The sequence below is a fragment of the Canis lupus genome, chromosome X (genome assembly GCF_011100685.1).
Source record: "Canis lupus familiaris isolate Mischka breed German Shepherd chromosome X, alternate assembly UU_Cfam_GSD_1.0, whole genome shotgun sequence".
Taxonomy (NCBI): Eukaryota; Metazoa; Chordata; class Mammalia; order Carnivora; family Canidae; genus Canis; species Canis lupus.
The window spans coordinates 26,993,286-27,020,140 of NC_049260.1; the positions used below are offsets into that span (position 1 = coordinate 26,993,286).

At 36.3% G+C, this 26,855-nt stretch overlaps 1 protein-coding gene across 1 annotated transcript in view; it reads right to left on the reverse strand.

The window, feature by feature from the left end:
• Positions 1-26,855, reverse strand: part of DMD (dystrophin) — a 2,084,073-nt gene that overhangs the window by 537,308 nt on the left and 1,519,910 nt on the right.

The following is a 26,855-nucleotide window of genomic DNA, read 5'->3' on the forward strand; positions in this document are numbered from 1 at the left end:
GACAGGCTTATATGGAGGCCATTTTTTGGTATCATTATAAGTCAAAGATGAAGATGCCCTTATCTATTCTGCTCTGAAGTACTTTATTTTAGTATACTAAAAATAAACACAACTACATTATTTTTTTCTTTTAAGGACATTATCTTTTCTTTAAGCTGATTTCATAAAATAGAAATAATGTTCTAGAAAGATAAGTAATAAAACCACTATCAACTTTAACCCTTAAGCAAAACTTGACAGATAATCTAGATTTTTCCCGAGGTCTCAATAAATACCATATATAATTGGTTGCTAATTTCTCTCATACAGAGCTCCTTCCCACTTTTCACATATTCTCACTGCAAAGCTCTATCATTTTTTGCCTACACGTCTGTAATAGACTCGCTAGCCCCATCCATCTCAAGTATCTGTTTTATAATGCAACTTTCACACTATAGAGAGAGTAATAATTAATATAAATCCGATCACCCCACTCCCTCATTTAAAACCTTCATTGTTTCCCTACTGTCCTCTGGAATATCTTAGCTTGACTTACATTTTCCTCTGTGTTCTGGCCTGGATAATCTGAGAGACTTATTTATAGATGAACAAATTATAACATAATCCGGGTGTAGGACATCACCAAAGATAATACAAGAAATTGGGCCTTGCAGCAGTGAAGCTGTTACTATATCTAGAACCAAGAAATTAGGGGAGGGAAAAGTGACCCAAAGCTGAGAATCATGAGGAGAAACCACTTGGAGAAGCACAGTAACCTTTTGCCAAGGGATACTGTCATCCTGATGCAACTTCACTGGAAGGAAACAGGAGAATAAATATCCTGATCTCACTCTGCCCTCTCTCTCCTACCAGGTCTCCCTGGTGGTGTGTAAACCAACTGGAAGCCAGAGGGCATGAGAGCTCAGTGATGGCACAGATAAGCACCTCAGAGTAGAGGCCAAAGAAGAGAATGGCAAAGAGGGGCTATGGCTAGACAAAATGTGCACAGCATAGTACGGTAAAATTGTGCTCCATGATATAAGTTTGGTCCTTTTTAATTAACCCTGTGGTTGCCTCCATCAAGCTAAAAGAACTAAGGAGTTAAAGAAGTACTTGAGATTTACCATAAATAAGCATGAGAACTAGACAAAACCTGTAAGACTAGTGATTGTGACATGAAATCAAGAATCTGATACCTAGAATAGGTAAAACCAGGTGAGTGGCACTCATCATAAATGACTGTTCTTATTGGGTTCATTTCTGTTTGGGTGTTTGTGTGGTGTTGCAAAGCCAGTCAACATACTATATTCCAACTTCAGTTAACACATGAATGTCTGTTTAAATAAATGTCAGTTTCTTTCTCTAATCTTTGAGCACCATTCTTTTTTGTTTGTTTCATTGTTGTTGCCCCACAGGGTAGTGTGGCACCTATCATAGGTGGGATTTACAGTTGTTAATCAGTCTTCTATTGAATCTTTAGTTTACAAAATTAATAGTGTAAATGCTATTTTAAGAAAGCTGTTTCAAATATAAATAAATATATCTTTACATATTCTGAAATAATTCCCCATCAATCATATAAATTACTGATATTCCAATTAGAAACCATTTTTTCAACTTATCATGGCAGGCTACTTTATTATGCATAACTGGCACCTTTTTTTCTTAGCCTATTTTTATATACTACATGTATATGAAAATAAAATATTGGCTTTCCTTAAAAAGTCTCTGATTCTGATTTGCCTCTGCATTAATCAGCTTTGATTAGTGACATTTTATTACGCTAGCAAACTTTAAAAAATGTCTAGTATTTTTGATATAAACAGGGTAAGCTACTCGCATTCATGCCAGTGAATATTTCATACATCTTATAGTTCATTTCCATAGGGTAGACATAATCTGTATATTTAAAAAGGCCATCATATGAAGGAAAAGTAAGATAGTTCCTCCTATTATATGGGCATGTATCTCTTAATTGTGGCAAAAGGAGGAAACTTTCATAGTCCAGATCATTATTTCAGACAAATACACCATTTGAATGCTTGTTCAGTCACAGTGATGAAAGCTTTCATCCCAAAGGGGTCATGTGTAGGAAGGGAAAAATGGTTCATTGGTGTATGTATCCCACTGAGGGCGTGCTTTCTCATCCTTGACCTTCAACTGTACATGATCATCAGATAATACTTAACTAAATAAATTTATAGGCTACAGACTTACTCAACAATCCATCTACTCCACCAAGCACCCCTACCCACCAATCTATTTATCTAGCCTGACAGTCACCATTTTATTTACCATCTAGCAGATATTAGACATTATGCCAGGCAGTGGGTAAACAAAGGAGTCAAGACAGATTCCCTGGCTTCTGGTTGATGCCTGTTAGATAAAGGTCTTATTCACTATCTACCCAAAGCATAAAGGATGAAAAGTTATAGGGAAAAGATAGAGTTCAATCTTGGACCTCTTCAGTGGGAGATTTTGAGGGTCATCTAAGTAGGATTATCATTTTAGTCACTTGGACTGAAGGTGCAATGGCAAAGCTGTGTATTTTGGGGGGAGAAAGAAATCCAGGAGTAGAAATTACTACAGAGAAATAATGAAGACCTCAGTGGGAATGTATTCCAATTGGCACAGTACACAGATTGAACAAAACACAGGAGTAAAGATGAAATCCTGGACAACACAACACATGAAGACAGAATGAAGCAAAAGCAGCCCATAAGATGAATAAATGGCTAGAGAAGTAGAGGGAATGCCTGGAAAGTATACTTTAATAAAAACATAGACAAGAAAGAATTACAAAACCCAAAGTGGTTAACAGTTTTAAAAGCCATAAACATCATGCCAGATAATAAAATCATAATAATTAACATTTACTTGAATACCTACACTGCTTAAAGCACAGGTTTAGGATCCATATGAGAGTTAATTCATTTAATTATCATGATTATCTTATGAGGTAGGTATCATTGTTTATGTTGCTGCTGCTATTGCTACTTCTCATTGAACAGAGAAAGAGACTGCATTAAAGAACTGGCATAAGGTCATACAGATAGTGAGTGGGAGAACCAATACTGGGGCCCAAATAGTCAAGACTCCCCAAAGCCCATGTCAAAAGTATCCATTGGCTTTGACCACATGGAATTCCCTCAAGACCATACAGAAAATAATTTTAGTGGAGTGATGGAAATCTTACTGTAAAGGATTGACAAATGAGTCAGCCAATGATAAATGAGAATTGGAAGATAATTACCCTTTGGTTGAAAACTGCAAGGTGCATTTTTCACAGTCTCCCAGAGTTCCCTTATCAGGGTTGAACTTGAGTTGCCCACAGCAATAACCTGCTCAATAATTAGCTCAATTATTGGCTTCTTTCCCTATTTCGCTGTTCCACTCTCTTACTGGTATTTCATGGGATCACTTTACAAAGAAAACACTTTCACTCAAATCATTGTTTCAAGGTCATCCTTTTGGGGGAAGCTAGTCTCAGAATTTTATTCATTTAAAAAAACCTTAGTGCACAGCTCAGAGCTTGGTACCTGGTTTATCTCCAATAACTGTCAAATGAATTGTGCATGTAGACTATTTAATTATCCATGCTTCCTTTTTATAATGATGTAAAAATGCCACTTCTGAAGTTAACCTTTGCCCAGGACCTCGAGTCTTTCTTCTTTAAAAGGAGTCACTATCTCTTTACTGCATTTCAAGTTTATGTAAGTTGAACAGTGCCTTAATAACTATGCTTATCATCACTCATCATCAGGGAAATGCAAATCAAAACTACAATAAGATACCACCTCACACCTGTCAGAACGGCTAAAATCAACAACACAAGAAACAACCGGTGTTGGTGAGGATACAGAGAAACAGGAACCCTTAGTTGTTGGTGGGAATGCAAAGTGGTACGGCCACTGTGGAAAACAGTATGGAGGTTCCTCACAAAGTTAAAAATAGAACTACCTTATGATCCAGCAATGGCACTACTGGGTATTTACCCAAAGGATACAAAAACACTAATCAAAGGGATACATGCACTCCTATGTTTATAGTAGCATTATTTACAATAGCCAAGGTATGGCATCTGCATTGGCCATATTTTTTTGGTATAGAACATCTTCACTATCATATTTACTAGTAGAATGTTCTCATCTGGTTAAAAAAATCCATAAATTAAATGGTATGTTTGTATGTGTGTGGGAGGATTTTTGTGAGCCAAAATTAATTAGTGATCTTTCTCCAATATTCTTGAACTGTAGATTTGAGAGAATCTGTTAGCATGTCCTTTTGCCTCAGTCTGTCTTTTTATTTAAATTAAAGATGGAAGAATATAGAAAAGTGTATGTATATATCAGATAAGGATATTTTTATAGGCATTTTCAAATTTTAAAACATACTGAGCTCCAGCAGCTAATAACAACAATAAAATATCATATTGTTATTGACGTAAGTACAATTAGATGGATACCAGAAAGAGAGTAAACAGATGTATCAACTCTTGTGAAATAAATACCCATGTTGCAGAGCAGAAATTATGGAAATATTATTTCATTTACAAAAGGATTCACCATAAGATTTCTTTAAACAATCAACCTGTCAGGTATATTTAAAATATTATTTGACTTGTATTCCATTCCCAAGTATACATTCAAGACATACATACCTGTATTCACCAAAGGACATGTACTAAATTGGAAGCTTCCTCTAACTAGAAACTACCCAAATTTCCTTCTACTATAAAATGGATGCACTGTAGTATATTTACCAATAACACTATCCCGCAACAAGAATAAAATATCTACAACTTATGCAGTATTATGTATTTTCTCACAAAAATAACATTGGGGGAAAGAAGCCAGCTCAAAACAAGGGCATACTGTTTATTACTATTTATTATTATACATTTATATAATGTAAAATAATAGGAAATGTAAGGTGATTGTAGGAGTCAGGATATTGCTTACCCTTGGGGTACTGGTATCACTGAAAGAGATATGACAGAACTTCAGAAGTTCTGGTATTGTTCTGTTTCTTGATTTGAGGACTGTTTACGCAGTTGTATTTAGTTTGTGCAAACTCACCAAGCTAAACATTTATAACGTGCATTTTCTCTTATGCATATTGTACTTCAATAAAAATTTAATGAAGTATGATTTGACTTGTAAAATGTATTGTGCATACAACATTGGAGAATTCATCTTTTCAAAAGGGTTGCAACCTGTGAAACATGCATCACTGGAAGATATGAATTATCATTCATAAAAGATGCAATGATTTTGCTAAGGACACAATACAATTAAGGACTTAGATTGGTGTGATAGAGAACATCTCAGAAATACTCATGGCCAGTGAACCAGACTAGACTGACAGAAACAAATCAGCTCACAGAGACTAATGAAGCACCTATTTGGTTATTTAACAACAGAAACAATGCATTACAATGGATTGATATAACCATCCTAAGGGTAGACCCTGCAGAAACAAACACAAAAGAAAACTTTAGAAATATGATATATATTCCATTTTGTCAAGGGATGAAAGTAAATACAAAATCTGCAGATAATCAAAGAGAAGCTGTTATTTTGGACCTGAGCCATTGTGGTAGTTGGACATCATATGGACCTGCTAATTATCCATGCCTGGGCCAACAATTAAAAGTACAGAATTTCACTGCACTTGCAACACTGCACCCAGGATATTATGGATAGACCAAAGATATATTATGGCAGTGTACTTGGTCACTAGAGCCCATACTGTTAGATTTACATTTATACCAGATTCATCTGACATGCAGAAGCGAAATAATAATAAAATATATGCATATAAACTCAGACAATCTGTGCATGTTGGTAATTGAAGAGCTACCCAAATGTGTGCATTTCTCTTTTCAGAGGGCCATCATGGAAAGCTTCTCAACTGATTTGTCCAGTAAGTAGATGCTGGATAATGAAGGGAAATAAATAACCAATGCTAAGACTCAGGATGACAGACTGGGACTCAGCATGTGTCCTGATTTACAGATCTCTAGAAGTGTCAAATTGGAAACTCAGCAATCATGTCAAGAACCACAATACTGCAGAGAAAGAAACAGTTCAGTTGATTGAGTACTAACCAATCTTTCACTTCATGTTTTTAAGCTAGCTATGTTTGATTATCGATATACATTCTTGACTGATATAAATTCCTACAACATCTCTCCTAGGGAAAAATGTTATTTACAAAAATGAAATGATTGCCTTTTTGAATATACATTGCTACAGAACAAAGAACAGCTCTGTGGCAATTTCTGCACTGAATTTGTAGTTTGAGAATTAGAAGTTGCTATGACTAATTTTTAGAAAGAAACCTTAACTAGCAGTTAGTAATGGGTTATAGCCCTAGATTTGTGATGAAATTTAATTTGCAAAAGTTGCTTTATCACAACTTCAATTTCCTCAACTGCAAAACTGAAATAATGACAGTTGTACAACCAAAGAATTGTGAAGATAAAATTCAACAATGAATAAAAGCATAGAGGACCATACTGAAGCAAGGTGTTACTGCTTCTGTGTACAGAGACTAAACAACAATTATAGTCATCAGCAAACATTTGTGATCTGCGAGGTGGAGCACACTGTGGATCTCAGTGATTCCACAGAGCACTTAAATAATCCAGGTAGAAAATACCAAGCTGGAAGAGTGAATTTTCAGGGCAAATTGGTTACAAATAGGTAAAGAATGGCAGATACTTAACTATGGTCAACTGTAAGGAAAATGATTCTAACTGAAGTTAAGATAATGAGTTCTGATAGTTAAAAATGGGAAAGAAATGTGGGAATCGCAACAGACTGTTCCCTGAGGCTAAAATAGTCAACAAAATGTTAGAGATGATCAAGAAGAGAACTAAAAAAAAAAAAAACACCATTATTCTACTCTTGTACAAAGTTAGAGTAAATCTCTGCCTTGAGGAAAGTGAGCATATCTTAATGTTTGATATACAAAGACTTATAAAGAACCAAGGTAAGTGAAAAGAACAATAACTCAAATTATAAGGAATATTAAGATTTGTTTCATATACTTCCACAAGGCATTTAAACATGGTTCTCTAGAAGACTTATTTGTGGTTAAGTTCTGCAAAGAGGAATCTCAATTTAAACCCATTAAGAAGAGGGAGAAACAAACATACTAACCATGAAGTCAAAAGTAGCTAGTGCGAATGGACACTTGCTGTATTTAGGAACAGGATGTGAGGAATGTGGCTGCTTATGTGAACACAGAAAAAAAAATGTCTGAGACATTTCAGACCGAAAAGAAGAAAAGAGAAGGGAGTTATAGGCACATGATGCAATCTTAGCCACTATGACTAATTTAAATATCTGCTCCTTTCTAAATCTTAAAAAGCTAGCATTCAGGAACAGTCAAACATTATGTTTAAATTCATGGAAGACAGCCCTAGAGTAAATGACCAAGTTAAAAATATTATCTAATATTAGTGAACATTTATGGTTATGGCAAAGATCAGTAGCAATGCTATTTCACCACCAGTTTACTCTTGTAAAGTGACTATAACAATAGCAAGAAGATTAATAATCTATGAAGATTAAGGAAATAATAAACACAGGGCACTGAGCAGCATGTCTGGCCCTTGCTCTCTATTACAGGGGTGAAGAAAGGCAACCATGTACTTCTGTAACACCAGTGAAGTTCTCAAATCTTGAGACACAAAGCAAAAGTGAGCAGACTGGATGATCCCTGAGGTTCATACCAGCTCTAACAGTCTGTGAAATACATGTTTCTTGATGTTTCTGTCAGAGGTAGAGGCTCACCTTACGTGGTTATTGGGAAGAGCTCAGTCATCTCCATGAGTGGATGAGCAAAAAGAATATCAACAGCTATATATCATTCCCTGGGATGGGCCATTGGTACGATTCACCTTGACAATCTTATACTCAGTCATGTTAAAATTCAGTTAAAATAAATTCAAACCAACCTAAAACAATGTTTTTTCTTTTGAAAAAAATTTTAAGTGAGGTAAAACTGACATACAACATTATATTAGTTTCAGGTGTACAACATGATAATTCAGTATGTGTATATACTGTGAAATGATCACCTTAATAAGTCAACATCCCAAAGTTCTTTCTTTTCTGGGGTGATTGTACTTTTCAGTATCTTGATAGAGGCATGTGTCACATTACTGTACCCACCATTCATCAATACTCACTGAATGGTACACATAAGACTTGTACATTTGACTATGCAAATTTTGTCACAAGCAAGCAAACAAAACAACTGTAAATGAATATTGGGCTCTAGTTAATGATATGCATGTTGAAATGTCTATGGGTAAAACGTACTGATGTGTTCAAACTTCGAAACGAATAAAAAAATAGGGATTGATGGGAGGATAAAGGGATGAAGTGGTATGGCAGAATCTAGATGGTAAGTTCATGGGTATTCAGTGTGCAGTTCCTTCAGCTTTTCTGTGTATTTGAATTTTTTGGAATAAAATGTTAGATAGAACACTCTCTCAAAGCAAGCACAAAACAGCATACTATTTGGGCAGCTTTCTAAGTCACTTAGACCACTTTCCAATTAAGAAAAAAAAATACCATCTGTGGAATATGTAAGTCTAAAAGATAGTAAATAGCATTTACACGAGTGGAAATGATAAAACATTTTGCTGAATGTCACACCCAATGTCTATGGTGAGGAGCTGGAAATGGAATTCAGGCAGCTCTCTTAATTTCATAATCAACAGACTGTCAGAGACCATATTACCTCATTTAAAGCATGTTGAATATTCTAACAGAGGAAAGGAGTCCTCTGAAAAAAGCTTATCCTTCTGTTGCAGCTATAAACCATAGGTAAATGCATGCTGGTGTCCACACTACAAGCTGAATTAAGGTCAAAGGAGGATTGCAGTTTTGCCACCAGTTGGAGAGTCACAGAATATGAGAAAATACCAACATCCAGTCATAATGAAACATGTATGCTATTTTATTAATTTGAAAGGCAGATGTTGACATGTGATACTATTTGATCATTAAAACGAATTTCAAAAATGGCTTCCTTTGGCAGGGAGCACCTCTTGGTGAAAGCTTGAGATGAAAGCTTGAAGTTGGGGGAAAAAGTTTGATCTACAGTTATGCAAAAATACTTCGGTGTATAAACCTAGGTCACTCACAAGACATGGAAAAGATCTATCTAGGTGTGATATCGACACAATATATCACTGGACCATCCATCTGTCCCACTGGCCCCAGCCTTCAACTAATTAAGTGCCAAATGTAGCAAATAAAGTACTAACAACTCAAAAGGGTTCAGCAAGAGTTCACTGAAGTGGAGTAAAGGGGACCATTACAATTCTGGCACCATGGATTTATTACTGTGTCACTGGCATGCAACACACACAGCAGAACCCATTCATCACTGTATATTTTCACATCAAAATTGATGCATTTGTTGGAATGTGAAAATTTTCAAAAATATGTAGAATAAAAAGGCATTTTTCTCCCTGAACACACATTGAATTTCATCCCTACACCTTGTCACTCAAACTTTTATTTGACAAGTGTAGAAAATGCAAGCCATACTTGAAAAGCAAAGACAGCTCACTTTTCTCTTTACAAGTACACTCCACAGTGTAGCCATTCAAGTTAAGGAATAAAAAATAAATAAAAAACAATTCCTTGAAAAAAACAGTGGGCTACAAAGCAAAACACCAGTTACTATCTATTGGAGGACTCTCCTATATCTCTCGTCTTCCTTATGTCCTTCCTACAGGAGTAGGTGTCTCTCTCCTACCCATGCCTGCTTCCCTCCCTGTCCTCAGTATGCCAATTTATTCTGCCTCCTAAAAGAAGTGATTCCATTTTTTTTTACCCACCCCATATCTTCAACTTCAGTCTAGAAGCTCCTCTAAAAAGAAAACAAATGATTTTTGCTTTTGGTCTTAACACCATGTCTGGCCAATCTGATGTCTTTTTCCTTGATAGAAGAGCGGTTTATGCCAGTACTACTGAAGGGATGACTCGTGTACCAGCTGCATCAGCGTCACCTGGGAGCTTGCAAAAAGTGCAGTATCTTGAGCTCTCCCCAAAACCAAACTGATCAGATTCTACATTTTAAAACCAGATTCCAATGGGGAGTTATGTACACAGTAAAATTTGAGAAGCACTAGTCAAAAGTACTATTTCCACTTTCACACCTCAGATTCCTTTCTTAGTCACTACATTTTGACTATTGCCACTGCAATTGTAGATAACAGCTGAAATTGAACGTGCCATTGAAATTGTTGTAGATAATAGTGATGACATTCAAGTTACGACAGTGCTAGAGATTCTGAAGACTTTATTTTGCCAGACCTCCATTCAGGACTTTCCTCACTGATAAGCCCTCCTTGAAACTTTCTTTCAATCAACATGGCATGGATTTTTACCCTACCTTTCTAGGCCACTCCTCAGCCTCCTCTGATCATCTCTTAAATGTCGCTATTCCCTACAAGCCTCTCTTTGATCTTTTCTTTTCACTTGATGTGTTCTCTCCCTGGTGTATTCATCTACTTATATTGCTTCATTTATTACCTTTACAATGATCACAGTCAAATCTGTTTTAATCTAAGAACTCCCTCCCAAACTCCATGTCCACAGAGTCAATCATCTACTAACTCCCTTATAAATATGCAGTGTATCCAAAAATTGATCATATCATCTTCACCATTCTCCCCTAATCACTGACACACATCTGTTCCTCTACCTAGTCATTCAAAGAGAAACATACAAATCATCCCTGATTTCTCTTTCTTCCTTATCCTTTAGCCAAGATGCCAAGTCATTCATTCAACCTCCTTAATCACTCTTCTAACCTCTCTATCATCCAGCTGTCACTTCCCTAGACTGTTTTAATTAAAAGTCTCCCAATGTTCTCTCTTATTTACTGAATCATAACCTTACCTGCACAATTGAATCAACTGGGGAGCTTTGAAAAATACCAATGTCTGTGCCCTATTCCTGAAGATTTTTATGTAATTGGTTTGGGGTGGAGTCCAGGCACTGGCATTTTGTAAAAGCCCCTGCTGCTCCTAGTGATCCTAATGTGCAGCTAGGAAGAAAAACCACTGCTCCAACACTGACCTTTTGCACTCCACATTAATCTGCAGTACTTTGGTCAGAGAAGGCTTTTGAAGATGAAAATCAGAGTCTGTCATCATTTATTAAATTCCTCTAATGTCATTCTTTCACTGCTTTGAGAATAAAATCAAAACTCTTTACCTGACTTAGAAGACCTCTTCCAGCTTCTTGACTTCTACTGCCTGTTGTGAAACTCATACTCCAGCTTTACAGCCACACAAGAGTCCCCCCTACATGTATGATGTGTCTTGCATGTGTCTGTGCAAGATTATTCTCTATCCTTATCTACTCTGTAGCAGTTTTCAAAGAAGCCACTATCACTGGTCATTTTTTCCTGACTGTTCTCTTCTGCTCCACCAAGCCTTGTTCCATGGGTTTGGATAAGGTACCCTGCATTGTGGTTTCTAGAGCACCCAGTCCTTACCTTTGAATATAGTGATTACACTATTTGGCAATTATCTGTTTTTTGCCTGTCTTGCCCACAGCAAGGTGCTGATTTCAGGAGAGGAAATGTATTTGTTTTTTAAAGATCGTTTATTTATTTATTCATGAGAGACACAGAGAGACAGGCAGAGACATAGGCAGAGGGAGAAGCAGGCTCCTCGTGGGGAGCCCGATTTGGGACACTTGATCCCAGGATCCCAGGATCATGCCCTGAGTTGAAGGCAGACGCTCAACCACTGAGCCACCCTGGTGTCTAAGGAAATGTATTTTTAAATTTGGGGCCCAGCACATGTTTGGCATGCAGGATGGTATAAAGAAATGTGTGGAAAGGAAGAACACAACTCTTACATCCCAAACGAGAATTTATGCACTACTGCAAAAATAAAATTGTTACAAACATATAAACAAAACAAATGTATACATTTAGACAACGTTGTGAAGATAAGGTACATGCTCAAATTTTTTCAGACTTTGTGAGTGTGAGACTTTTGTATTAAAGGAACAAGAGGAACCCAATTATTGAAGTATAGTCTCAGCCGATCTCTTTCAAATACTTTTCCAAAAAAGCAAAATGTAAGATCAAAAATAAATAAAGATCAGTCAGTTCTGGTCCAATTTAACATATGTCCTGTTATTAAACACAGGATCAGTGATTATAAAATATTTTTTAGACTAAAGTAGCAGCAGCAGTAGTAGATTGAAAGGCCAGAAATAAAAGTGCCTCCAGACTTGAATTGCCCTTCCCAGGCCTCATTTTGAGATAATCTTTGTTTATTTAAACCTTGGCAACTTATAAATGTTACAGTAAATAATGTGAAATACAGGGAAGATGAAAAGTAACTCTTTCTATTCTAATGATCGCAATTCAAATGACAAAATAGTTTCACACAAAATATGTAAATAGGATTTGAACATTAGTATAGCAACTCCTAAAATGGTATAGCAGCTTCTAAAATGAAATGCTTGAGTTTATAAGAAACAACAACAACAACAACAAAAAATCTGTATACAACCCCCACTATTTCCATTTACCTCTGGGTAAATCATAACTATACATCCAGAGAAGAAAGACACAAGAGAGAGACAATACCTCAGTGAAACATATGGCTAAGAAATACAGGAACAGAATAGTGTAATTGCCTTAATTTTAGAAGGAAATCTTCTTAAATAGAATTTCCGTAGTAAAAGAAGAAATAGAGAAATTTTAAATGAGGTAATCTACGTGAAAAAGTGCTTTATAAACCACAAAGCTGTCAGCAAACATACGGTACTATTATTATTTTCTTTAAAATGAGATCTAGAAGAGCATTGTGCCTATACTATTCACAGCAAAGAAATATATTCCTTTAAAAACATATAAAATGGATGCCTTTTAATAAAAACAAAAAGGAAGGCACACAAACATTGCCATAACTGATTATCATACAAAATTATGCTTTTGTTCTGATAAGTTCTTATAAAGAGCCATTTGATCATATGATGCAAATTTTTATAAAGTTATTCATTTATTTATCCCTTTGTCATCCACTCCTTCATTATGAACTTTTTCTTCATAACCTATTATGTGCTTGAGATTGAGGTAGAATGTATTCAAAAGCAAAGCTGCATAAAGGAGTAATAAACATTTTATAAGTAAACTGCCTAATTCAATATTCAAATGCATTTGGAATCTGTGTCTTTATGACAGAACCCATTCATTTGAATGCATCATCCATTATGAAGAAAAGCTAAAGAGCAGATTTTCATAGCTCCCGCTGGCCTTTTGAATTTTGGTAAGGATCCTGGTCTTTAGCCTCCATGCAGTGGGAATCCACTGAAAGGTTGCATGCAGGGAAGTGACACATCTGAGCTGGGTGTGAAAAGATCAGTCAGGCTGTCTATTAGAGAAGAGATTGGGGAAAGGGCAGTAAAAGACACAGAAAAATAGAGTTACAAGCTAGGACAGGTGTCCAGGGCACAGCCTGATGGTGTTTGATAGACTGAAAGATAATAATGAATTAGTAAAATATTTAGAAGATTAAATGTAGAGGACTTTGCCTAAACTCTTCCCTCTGCATAAAACGCATTGCCTGATACATGATAGGTAACTTCGTGAATGCTTTGGAGGAGAAATGAATGGGATTGTATTAACCTTGTAGTTCTTTTAGGGGGTCTTAGAAGATCTGACCCTGTCATGGAAAAACTTTCCCCCCCTCAACAGAAAAAGACAGAACTAATAGACTGTGACCACTGTCTCTTTTTCAGCAACGTATGCCTAGTTCACTGTGCCTCTTCTAGAATACAAGCTACATGTAATGTCTGCAAAATCTTTCTTTCAAGACACTTTGTTGGGAAATCTTACTTGCTTTTTTTAGCTTTATTTTATTTTATTTTATTTTTTTTAGCTTGGTTTTAAAGTCATTTGTAATAAGTAAGAGAGAGTGGATCCCTTTTGTATAGCAAAATGGTGAAAAAAAATTGCTGGTGGACATCAACATGGATCTGCAATTTTATTTTAAATGTGAGTTCTTAATAATCCCCAAGAGAAAAAATAAAGTACAGAGTTTGTCATATGGAATGGATCAAACAGGTGAGAGCTCAGAGATCTCACCATGAGAGTTACCATTCATATAGTGAGGAAGAAATGAAACTAGGAGTATAAGGGAGAGAGGCAGACTAAGGGCAAGAAAATGAGATATGAGATTTGGGAAAGGTTACATCGTCCTTATGTTTAAGGCGAAGGCTCAGAGATGAAGCAGGAGACGTGGTCCCTACACTAAGCAAAGTGAGCCTCTTGGGTAATCAATGATAGCTTCAGGAAAGTGCTTAGAGCATGGGCCACAAGAAATTAGGTATAAAAGGAAATGATAGAAATATTTATGGAGTTCACTTTGGCAGTTAAAGAAGCAAAATCAGACAGGAAGCTTAAGGGGTGTGAGTTGTCTTGTGTGGGAGCCAAGATTTGGAAGGAGCAGGGAACAAGAAAGTAGATGGTTAGGCAAAATATAGGAAGCCAAGTTAATCAATGAGCAGGAAATTTCCACTTGAAATTGAATTTATGATACAAAAACGTTTGTTAAAATGACTGGACAAGAAGATCCCACTCATCAACCAGCCAGGGCAAAACATGGGTTTGTATCTAGTCACTCCATATTTATACTCTTAATCTGATTATTAGAAGGAGCTCATTACTGATTAAATATCTTTTCTTTCCCCGAATTCTACCATCCTTCCCCCCCTTTTTTACGATTTCCACCAAAACTACCCCCGTACTCTCTTTCACTATCTTTGAGTTCATCCACATTCTCCTTGGCTACATTTAGATTCTTTAGTTTTCCTGGGTTCCCGGGGTCCACTTGAAGGCACTTCCTACATGTAACTGGTGCCAGTGAGAAGTTCCAGCTTGGAGCAAATTTATCTTTATGTTAGTCACCATAGGAAAAACTAATGTTGACTCCAATGACAAGGAGGTTCTTTTCCTCTCTTCTTGGCGGATGAGCAGTTCCATTACTATTCTTGAAAATTATGAAAAGTCATGTTATGAAACAGTAGAGATCACGTGTGCTGACTAATATTTTGGCTGCAAATCTGTATACTGATTCTCTCAATCTGAATAAAGTTCAGCTAAGAGATGGATCCTTAGGCATTTTTGTACACACAAAGTGTATTTTCTTAAGATACACATTAGCAAGAGGTTCAGAACAAAGTTAGTACGGTTGTTTTCCCTAAGCAAAATAAATAAATAAATAAATAGATAAATAAATAAATAAATAAAATAAAAAAAATAACATGAACCTGCCATGCTGCCAGTTCCAATGGTGTTACTGACTTTCTAATCTCATTGCTTTATTTTTTTCTTCCTTCTATTTTTTTCTTTACTAAATCTCTGTCTAATGCTGCTTAATAAGCTAGCTGTTACTGGGAACCTAACGAAAAGGTATTTTTTTCCCTTCCCTGAGTCCAAAACTTCCTAAATAGCTGCTTCATTACTCTCTTCACTTTGAACATTAAAAAACAAAAAGAAAAAGAAAAAACAAAGCTGAAACAGATAATGTGAGAGGTTCATAAAAATCTCTGTCCAGGACATCATCATCCTAATTGGTTTATAACCTGCTGTGCAGAATAATTCTTTTTATTCATCTTAGGGGTTTGTTTTTTTGTTTTGTTTTGTTGTTTTAGGCTTTCAAATGAAAACTTCTTTGTGGTGAAAACTAACCAACAATGAGAAAATGCTATAGGACTTTATAAAACAGCTTCAGCAATGACCCTAGAAGCCTCAGAGGCCTCTTTGTAATTGTCAGACTGGAGAAAATGATCCACGAGGTACTATGTGTTTGCAAGGTTTTATTTCTTTTTTTAAAGATTTTATTTATTTATTTATTTGAGAGAGAGGGAGAGAGAAAGTCAGTGACTGCGTGAACAGGGTGGAAGGCCAGAGGGAGAGGAAGAAGAAGGCTCCCTGCTGAGCAGGGGCCCCGACATGGGGCTCAATCCCAGGATCCTGGGATCATGACCTGAGCCGAAGGCAGATGCTCAACCGACTGAGCCACCCAAGTGCCCCTGTTTGCAAGGTTTTAATTCACAATTTACCAACCACAGTGCAACTATGAATTCAGCATGTTAAGCTCACACATCCTCTCAACTGTCTGTGAAAGAAACACTAAAGAAATCAACAATGATTAAAAGAAAAGACCTACCCAGAAGAAGATGGTGGAAAAGATAAAGGTCAAGGAGAAAGTTTCATAAAAGTTGTTCTAAATTGTGTTAGAAGTTATATGTTCCTGACAGTAGGAAGAAAAAGGTAAATTCTTACAGATTTAGAATTATGTAAAAATGTCCCATTATTAGTATTATTCCTAAAAATACATAAATGTTTATATTTCTGGTTTCTGAAAAAAATGGAATAACATTAAGTAGATGCATCTACACATTGCTTTTGAAATGCCTGAGCTGTACTGGTTAAAAAAAAGGACTTATTCTGTTCCCACCTCAAATTTCCTTAATCAGAATCATCTTCTGGCTCCTGAGCAAGCACACACTATTCACAATAGCAACAACAGTGCCCCAGTGGGGTAAATTTGTTCTTGAGGGACAAAAATTCTTACCATATATAAGCATTACAGTGGTTTGTGACTCTCTGAAGGGCCACAGTATAAAAAGATTACAGAGCATATCTATGGGATTAAGTTTTGCAGAGTGTTGATTAGAAAACAAAAAGTCTAAAAGGGCTTCTTAGAGGTTAATGATGAATAAGAGGTTGAGAATACACTGTACCAGTGCAATATATTTTAAAACACTTTCTGCATATAAAACATGTAATTTATTGCATGTAATTGGGAAAACACAGATAGATAGAAAGAAAGAAAAATAAGTTCACTTGAATTCCACCAGTTGACAGCTGTTCAACATTTCACGGTATATCCTCTAGTAATCATTTGTCTTGCTGGCTTTTTTTTTTTTTGTCTTTTTTTCTTTTGTGCAAAATTAGGCTCACGTAGCCTGCATAATTTCATATCCTACTTTTTCACCCTTAGCAATTAATGTAATCACTTATTCCCTATGCCATTAAATACCATTGGAAACTATTTCTAATAAACATTATGATACCTTTAACAACAAACTTCCTCCAAACATTAAATGCCTATTTTTATAGTATTAGGTGAATTAGTATTAGTATAGTAATAGTAAGTATGCATTTTTAGGTTAATCATTTTCCTGTGATAAATAATCAAATTACAAGCTTAAATAAAAGCTATTTGCCAAAGTGTCTGGTAACCAAATTTACTGTTTAGTCTTTTTTTTTAAGATTTTATTTATTTATTCATGAGAGATACAGAGAGAGAGGCAGAGAGAGAGAAGCAGGCTCCATGCAGGAAGCCCAATGTGGAACTCGTTCCTGGGTCTCCAGGATCACGCCCTGGGCCAAAGGCAGGTGCCAAACCGCTGAGCCACCAGGTGTCCCCTGTTTAGTCTATCTACCTCTGTGCCCAACAATGCCATTTTACCTTTTCCTTCTCATTCTGTGTCTCTGTTTCTCTCTTGCTCTTTTGAGGCCGTTTTTCACATCAAACCTTCTGGAATGTTTGCTTATGAGTGTTATTCCTACCTTTGCAGCTCTAAAGAGAGTGAGATCAATCAAGGAATGGATGCAGAGTGCAAAGGGTTTGGGATGAAGCCATGAAAACAGCATCTAAGGACAGGGCGCCTTCATTTTCACTTAATGGACACCTGATTCTTCATGTTGTGTTATTTACGGGGCAGTGGTAATTGTTCTTACATGGGATTACCGACCACAAATTAATCTAGGGAAAAATAACTAAAGATTAAGAATAGAAACCTTTTCCTTTATTTATCAGGTTCAGGGATTGTTTTTATGTTAAAACTCTGTGCTGAGCAAATTATCATTATTAATTTTTCTGACAGGCTTATGTTGTATTATAAAATAATAATTCTGAATTTATTATCTCATCCCTCAAATGATTTATATGCCAATCTCTTGTGAGTTTGGGAAGCACAGGTCAGGCCCCCAGACCCTGATCAACTCAGAATCTACTAAACTATTAAAATCTGGTTGTTGGCTATGCAAAGCTGAAGACCAGACTGTAGATCTATGATAACACAGCATGTGATACAAACATTATCAGTGACCTCCTTATGAAGTTCTTTCTGAAATGATTTATATAATTAACATTAAAAACATCTTCAAACAACAATTAATGAAAAACTGATCCATAAACCTGAAGGAAGAATGTATATATTAAGATTAATTTCAAGTCCATGATATACATGTCATTTTTTACTTGATTATACCTATCTTTAAACTTTCAATTTTTTTAAAAGATTTTTAAAAAGATTTTATTTATTTATTCACAAGAGACACAGAGAGAAAGGCAGAGACATAGGCAGAGGGAGAAGCAGGCTCCCCACAGGGAGCCTGATGCACTACTTGATCCTAGGACCCCGAGATCACAGCCTGAGCCATAGGCAGATGCTCAACCACTGAGCCACCCAGGCACCCTTAAAAGATTTCATTTATTTATTTGAGAGAGAGAGAGTGAGAAAGAGAGCACAAGCCAGCAGCGGGGAGGAGGAGAGGGAGAAGGAGAAGCAATTTCCCTGTTGAGCAGGGAGCCCAACAACTCTGGGCTCGATCCCAGGACTCCTGGATCATGATTTGAGCTGAAGGCAGATGCTAAATCAACTGAGCTACCCAGGCGCCCCTAAACTTTCAAACTTAACAGACATTTAGAATTCAGAAATCTTTTTTTTTTTCAAAAATCTTTGACCAATGTTAAATTGTACTTATAAAAATACTTATAAAATCCTGGTTGACTGGCTACAGACCAAGAATTTTTTTTAAACCATGCCCTTTTTATGTCTTTATAAAGTTCCTAGAATATGTTTCTGTTATTCTCAAAATATTTCTACAGGAGAATTTAGTAATATTCCGACTCACTTAAAACAATCACTAGTTGAGTACAAATTAACTTCCAAAGCCAATCTGAATACATGCTGTAGGAATATACATCTGCTGAAAGATGGTTTCCTTTTATGTTCCCCTTCCCATCTAAAAGTTATTAAGGAAAAGTCTGTTGCTATGGAAACATTCAATTTGGCACCATCTGTATTCAAAATTCAATTGCTTCAAGCCTTTAGCCAATCTCCGGTTTTTAATTGGCAGACCTTCCCAGAATGCTTTACAAATCTTTTAGGAAGCCAATTCATGAAGCATGTCACAATGTAAAGCATCAAGAAGGTTCACAATGCAAGCTTCACTCCATTATCTTAAGATCACACTTGTGCAGTCTCAAAGCATGAGGCCTTCTGATAATTACTTGGCATGGGGTTAATGCCTAAAATTTATTGCCAAGTTTTTGTTGTTGTTGGTTTTTTTTTTTTTTCTTTCTCTTTTTTTTTTTTTTTTGCCTAATGGATTTCTCATTCAAAGAAAGTACTCATTTTACAAGTGACTTAAGTATTAAAAAGACCCTGAAAAGGAGTCCCAGTGGGAAACTTATACAGCGATACACAGTCCAAATAGAAAACACATCTAGGAGAAAAAGTTAAGAATGCGTATTTTGTACTCAGCTAAGGTCCGAGTTCAAATATTAATTGGAATGCTTGTTAGCTACTTCACTTAACCTTTCTAGGTCCCATTTTCCTCATCTGTAAATATCCATTATGAGGACTGTAAAGTATGTACTTTGGAGAAAATACATACTTCACATATCCACAATGGCATTTGAATACATGTTGATCCACATGGTCTTGAAGAGTATTCCTTTGGAATGTCAAATGTCTGTATATAACTATTGTTAAAATTTATAGGAGAGTTATCAAAGACATATTGTCTGAAAGACTATTTTTAAGTATAGGGAGGATATGGATGGATCTTGGAGAAGTATAAAGACATTCAAAATAAGAAAATTACCAAAAAAATGTATGCACAGTTGTGGGTTGGATCGTGACATTTTGATGGGATAGAGAAGTAACTCACAATAATTAAGCACTGGCATGGTTTCTTGGGAAACTCTTTCAGCCCACCATGTTATAATTATCCTATGAGATTAGTGCCCCATAGCCAACTAGAATCTGTTGTTCTATAATGCAGCGGGTTTGCTCTACCACTACTGCCCTACTGAATAGCCAGCCTTCCTCTCTGATAATCCTTAGAAGGCAACATTCCAGCTATATGGAATGGATATGGATATCCATATGGATATGGATCCATATCTATGGATAATCCTTAGAAGGCAAAATTCCAGCTTATGCTCCTAGGTTTTCAAATATCCATGCCTTTGAGTACTTGTTAATTTTGGTATTATAGAGATTTTTATATTTATCCAGTTAAGCTACTTCAGTGGTAATGGACTTTTTTAGTCAGACCAAAATATTACATGTGTTACCTTCATGCGCATCCTGATGCAAATCCCTTTATATTGTTTTCCCTTTAAAAAAAATCTGTAAAAGGTACAACTTGTAAGTTGAATAATCAATATTGATGGCATTTAAGCATAAAGACAGCTTCATCTGTTGTTCTTCCTCCCTTTAAAACTGCTCAGGGAGGTAATTCTTCTTCAGTCCCTGGGTGAAAATATGGGCAGGACCCATGTCTTTTCATGTATTATCATAAGATAGTACAAGGTCCTGTTGTCATTTTAATATATTAAAATAAGAATTTCTGGTCCAGCACATTAAATAACACTTCAAAGCTAATTTACATACACAACTTCTCCCCCAACTAGCAGAGGCAGCAACTGGGCCAGGTCCCCTGCCACCTTGAGCAGTGGGTATGGTGAATTTCCTCTCTCTGTCTTTTTCATTCTCTCGCGGCTCTTCCTCACCCTAACAGAGTTGAAAGGGAGTGGATGGACAAAAGGCAAGAGGGGCAGAAAGATGTTATTTGACTCACCACTGTCACTGTTAGAATGTGACTTTTTGCTCTCTGGGTCTGGCTGATGCTAAATATCACTAGAAGGATTTGATGCAGCTTTCCTAGACTTGACAATCACAAGTGCCCTTTTATTTGCTCTCCTTTTTTTTAAATTTATTTTTTATTGGTGTTCAATTTGCCAACACATAGAATAACACCCAGTGCTCATCCCATCAAGTGCCCCCCTCAGTGCCCGTCACCCAGTCACCCCCACCCCCTGCCCACCTCCCTTTCTACCACCCCTTGTTTGTTTCCCAGAGTTAGGAGTCTCTCATGTTCTGTCTCCCTTTCTGATATTTCCCACTCATTTTTTCTCCTTTCCCCTTTATTCCCTTTCACTATTTTTTATATTCCCCAAATGAACGAAACCATATAATGTTTGTCCTTCTCCGATTGACTTATTTCACTCGGCATAATACCCTCCAGTTCCATCCATGTTGAAGCAAATGGTGGGTATTTGTCGTTTCTAATGGCTGAGTAATAATCCAGACAAATGTTATTCTTTATTTTGATGGCAATCACTCCCACCTCAGAAACGTGGAATCTGATGATGCACTTCTCCAGGCTCCCCTCCAGGGGCACCTGAAGAAACTCCTTTCTCTGAAAAGCTCCTTCCCTTGTTAAAGTGGGGGACCACTTGAGAAGAGGGGTCAGTCACAGCTGTATTTTCTGTGGAGAACTCTCAAATTTTTCCCCAAGTTGCTCTATTCTGGATCTCTTTCTATCCATTTCCTTTGAAAATGTGCACTGTGGTAGTATGTTGCATGCCTCACTTTGGTGTCTACTGTCTATCAGATCCTAATGCTTCAGTCACATATGCTTCCAATTTTGTATCCAGTTATAAATTAAAAGTGTGTGTTAGGACACTGTTAGACCAAAGTGCTCCAGTAGTGAACACAGAAAGTAGAAGAAAGACTGTACTAGATGGTATCTCAGGTCTCTTTCTGTTCCAGAGGCCTTGAAATCTGTGATTCTAACATTTCTTCCCCCGTGAAATGTATTTCTCTCAGCTATAAGGCAGGCCCAGCTTCAGAGTTACTTCCACAATACATTCTACTATTACTTCAGTAGACAACACATCGTCTGAACCTACTTGTGCCAAGCACTGGCCTAGGTTCTGGAAAATCTGTGATGAAATAAAACAGTCTCTGCACTCATGAAGCCAAGTCTCTTTCTCCTTTGCACCTTCATTTTACTGTGCTTGTACCTTGCATTTATGCTTTGTTCTGGTATCACAGTTACTATCTGTACACACCTGTCTCCCCTTGGAGTATCAACTCTTTTACAAAAGAATTCATTTCTATCCATCCCTTTTCCCCAATGGTCACTAAATAGTTATTAAATGAAGTAATGAACAATGAAAAAAATGCAGGGATGTATGGAAGGATGAATGGATACTCTAAAAATCATAAATCCATATAATGTTTGTGAAAATATTGCTTATATTTCTTCTCTGGCATACATATATTCTATCTAACATTATAATAATTTTACAGTTTCTACTTAATAACAAACACTTTAATGGAGGAGACTATAGGGGCAGCCCGGGTGGCTCAGCGGTTTAGCGCCGCCTTCTGCCCAGGGCCTGATCCTGGTAGACCTGGGATCGAGTCCCACATCAGGCACCCTGCATGCAGCCTGCTTCTCCCTCTGCCTGTGTCTCTGCCTCTCTCTCTCTCTCTGTGTCTCCCATGAATAAATAAATAAAATCTTTTTTTTTTTAAAGAAAAAATGGAGGAGACTATATTATCGCTTTCTTGGAGTACCATATAATTCTTGATCTGATACTTTGCACCCTATAAGTACGTAATCAAAATGTGATAAATAAATGTGTGAATGAAAATTTCGATATTTTAAACTGTATGTGCCCTTCATATAATTTAAATATTAATGCAAATTGTTAAGTAAAAAGATTAGGTCAAGTTTAAAGTATAATTCAGCTATAGCTTTTGGGAAATGAGTAAAATAATCTTTCACTCCAGATTGATTTCTTTGTGTAAATTAGGTCCTTATTAAATATTTGCAGACTTACACATTTATAAAAGAAAGTCATCAGTCTCATCAGCTCTGTTTCTTTTAGAAGAGGGTCAATCTATATTTAATTCACTTCTACAAGCTTGAAGGTGAAAACTTATTTAGTAAAGCACTTAATGACTGTTTTCTAGGTACTGTTCTTAATCTAGGGACTTTAATGATGGTGCCTATGGTTAAAATTCTTACTACTTACATGAGAAAGGAATTTGGAATATTCATCACTGCACAATTTGATGAATTTATTATATTTCTGATTAAATTATACTAAATCATATATGAACATAATTTAGTGCTCTTTTGTTATTAGCATAGTGCACTGTGATACTGAAGAATCTAATTTTTAAATGAAATAACTTGTTCAATTACTTTAGCATACTAAAATAGAATAAAAATTTTATTACTTTTAGTTTCAAACCAGCATTATGACATTTTCTTGAGATCCTTTTAAAATTCCTTAAGGATGCCAATTCTATCTTTAAAAACCAACTTGGTATTCTAGTTGAAGGGGAGCAGAATATACCACCCCAAAATATGCCTGTTTGGCATAAGGATTATTTTGAACTGATTATTTTTAAGAAAGAGCAGGCATAGAAAAGCCCTGAAAATGAAGTAAAAGTTACCCTTTTCTAAGACATATTTACATTTATAGGAGAAATCTCCATTTGTAAGGGTGTCTCCCACTCTGTACCAGGAGGAGAAGGATGACTCTAAATCTCTAGTAACTCCTATCAATGGAGAAGGCAAGGACTTAAATCTGTGTAACAACCATATCGTTGATTACTCAGTTTTGCCTGAACACCTCTCATCATTGCTCCCTCCAAAATCTCCTTTTGTCTTTAGCTGGAGATGTTGATAAAGGTGGTGGCTCAGGCCATCCTGGGGAGCTAGTCAGTTTTCCTGGGTGTCTCCTGTGAATACAGGAGATATACATGTTATTAAGCTTCTGTTTGTTTTTCTCCTATATTAATCTGTCTTTTATTACAAGGGGTGCTTCAGTCAAGAACCCAGAAGGGCGGAAGGAAAATCATTTTTTGTCCCCCACACAGCCAACAATCTTTATCTGAACTTGACAGTTGTATATGCCAGTTATTTTAGAGGATGGAATTTTGAATTAGGAATCTAGCTCCCATATTTATGGTAAAGACCCATTACATAATTTCTTGGTCAAAAATATATTTAAAGTCAATCATTTATGAATGGCTATGCAACTTGTTGGTGTATATATTTAGAACCAGGACACAAAAACAATGACATGATACCATTTAATCAAAACATAAACAAAATATTATTAGTAGGTTAAAATAAAGCAACTCCCAAATGCCTATCCCAGATTTGGGTACTAACTGATGCAAACCATCGTGGTCAGTCTGGTTAAGTCTTAAAATATGTACAACTCATTACCCACCTAATGAAGTGTAAAGCCAGTGAATGTAATGTTTTTAATGGCCATAGCACATCTTGCTGGCTGCCCTGCGTTGATACTTATTCTGTTTTCCCTGGGGACAACAGGCGACTTTTTCATACACTGATTTCTTTATATAATACAAATTCACCTTCCTATTTTTTCTTAAGTTATAACATAACTTCCTTATTTGAGTTTCTCTGAACCCTTTCAACAGACATCATGATAAAAGGAAAAAGAAATTTTCATTAAAAAAAAAGATAAAGAGAATCCTAATCCAAATTTCTACTTTAAAGATTAGAGGGGGGTACTTGAGCTTCTGAAGATTAAGAACTCTCTATTTACATTTAATTTCCATTTTGCTCAAATCAGCAGAGCCTCCAAAAGTGAAGTGAAGACTATTTCAAATGGCCTCGTACATTTTCTGCAAGGCTGAGGTATGTGAATTGCAATCAGACCAAGGTGCTTTTTAAATCTGTTCTGCTTATAAGAGATTGTACTAAAAAACTCCCAGTCTCCTAAAACTGAAATATCACTCACCATCCCAAAATCTGGGTATGTTTACTGCGGGTTTTTGTTGTTGTTGTTGTTTGTTTGTTTGTTTGCTTTTTAAGCGGGGCATTTTATTAATCTCTTCAGGAGAATTTTTTTTCATGGTCATGGAGATGATGATGGTAGCTTGTATTGTAGTCTTACGCTATTTGCCAGCTACCTGTGAGACAGTCCATTCAATCAGTATGTATTGACGGCATGCCTATTATTTTCAGAATAATGTGATAATTACAGGATTTTATTTTTTTTTTTATTATTTTTTTTTAATTTTTATTTATTTATGATAGTCACACAGAGAGAGAGAGAGAGAGAGAGGCAGAGACACAGGCAGAGGGAGAAGCAGGCTCCATGCACCGGGAGCCCGACGTGGGATTCGATCCCGGGTCTCCAGGATCGCGCCCTGGGCCAAAGGCAGGCGCCAAACCGCTGCGCCACCCAGGGATCCCCAGGATTTTAAATATAAAGGAGTAACAGTTTGAAGCTTACAGTTCAGTCAGGGACATAAAACATATACTAAGAAGAGAGTGTCCTCAGACAGACAGGATAATGCTTGGAATTCCTAACCTCTGGCATTTTGTCACTTACAAATATGGCAACAAGAGAAAGAAACCTGTTCTCCACGTCACTATCTGAGGTACCAGTGATATAGGGTTAATGAGTCTCCTACTGGAAAGGTTTTGTTTTGTTTTGTTTGTTTTAACTTGTGCTGGCTTCTTTTTTAAAAGTGACTCTGCCTAAGGCATAAAAACAAATCCCTATGAGGATTTCAAGTACTGTGATTCAATAAATACCTAATATATTTTAACCTAACTGAAACAAAGATCACAAGTTAATAATTTATACAATTATGTGTCAGTAGTATATATAAGATTTACATATAAATATATACAGATGTGAGTATAAGATATATATAAATAGGTGTATAAATGTGTGTATATATATGTAATTAAATTTTCAGTAACTGACTTTCAAATGTTGTCTCCTTTCAGCATAGGTTTGGGGAAGGAAGAGCCATCTAACACTCTTTTCTAGAATCAGAACACCTGGGTGAAATCCTGACTCTTCCATCTGCTATCTGTGTCACCTTGAGAAAGGTATTACAAACCATGATCCTTGGTTCCCTCATTTATTTAATGAGGACAGTACGACTTTAGGCAAGGTTGTGGATATCAAATCAGCTCATATATTTTAGAGTTCTTTGTCCAATTTATGTAAAACATAACACAGATATAAAATATTACTATTTATAAGATGAGATATTGTAGGATCTAAATAAAATCTGACTCTGCCAAGTACTGTCAATAAAAATTTTGACGTCTCCAACTGTTGGAAATGTTTCATATATTCTGGAATTCTCTCGGACATGTTTCCCATTACCAAAACATCCAGCTACTGAGAGGAAAACCTGACTGAGCCTTTTAAGTGCCCTGCCAGATGCTGGGAAAATAAATTTTAACCCCATTCCATTTATTGATATGTACCCCTTATGGTACTATGCCCCCTACATACACATATGCTTTGGTACAGTACCCTATATTGAGAGACACACAAACTGATATGCTAAAACTCAGGGCAGTATACGGGCACTAGTAACAATCAAAAGAAATTCCTCATTTTATAATGCAACAGGACGGAGCCTTCCCCTTTCAGTGAGTGGTTCTTACAATGGCAAAGACTAAACCAAATCCTTACCAAGAAGCAGGTAAAGTGCCACTGTTTCAAAAGGCCAATATGTGCCTAAACATTCCTGTTTTTCATATTACCTTATCTTTCTGCACAATTACACTTGATGTTCACATTTTCAGGTTGACTGGATTTTATCAATTGATGGCACAGTTTTCCGCTTAATTATAGAGAAAGGTGTTTTCCCTTCATTTTTATTCTGTGCATTTGGGACCCAATTTTCTATTTTCAAACATTTTGT